We start from the raw sequence: 235 nt of genomic DNA, 5'->3' as shown, positions 1-235 counted from the left end.
AAATTAAACCTTTTTTATGTTCAAGAATTTTTGTGCTGACATTTATTTTACAAATTAAGCATATTGCCCCCCCTGCAAAACTCATTAACATAATGCAAATAACTCTTTTCATTATTTCATCATTATAATGTTGAAATAGATATTAAAATAAAATAGAATAAAATAAAAAATAGAAATTTGTGTACACACACACACACACACACATTTTTATTCTTTATTCTATTTATTCTATTTT

General features: G+C 22.6%; 1 protein-coding gene across 1 annotated transcript in view; it reads left to right on the top strand.

The window, feature by feature from the left end:
* Nucleotides 1-235, top strand: part of LOC107666886 (dedicator of cytokinesis protein 1-like) — a 262,036-nt gene that overhangs the window by 121,928 nt on the left and 139,873 nt on the right. The window lies entirely within an intron of this gene.

Source organism: Sinocyclocheilus anshuiensis, unplaced genomic scaffold, assembly GCF_001515605.1.
Source record: "Sinocyclocheilus anshuiensis isolate Anshui unplaced genomic scaffold, SAMN03320099.WGS_v1.1 scaffold1500, whole genome shotgun sequence".
In the NCBI taxonomy this organism is placed as follows: domain Eukaryota; kingdom Metazoa; phylum Chordata; class Actinopteri; order Cypriniformes; family Cyprinidae; genus Sinocyclocheilus; species Sinocyclocheilus anshuiensis.
This window is presented reverse-complemented; position numbering and strand designations above follow the sequence as displayed.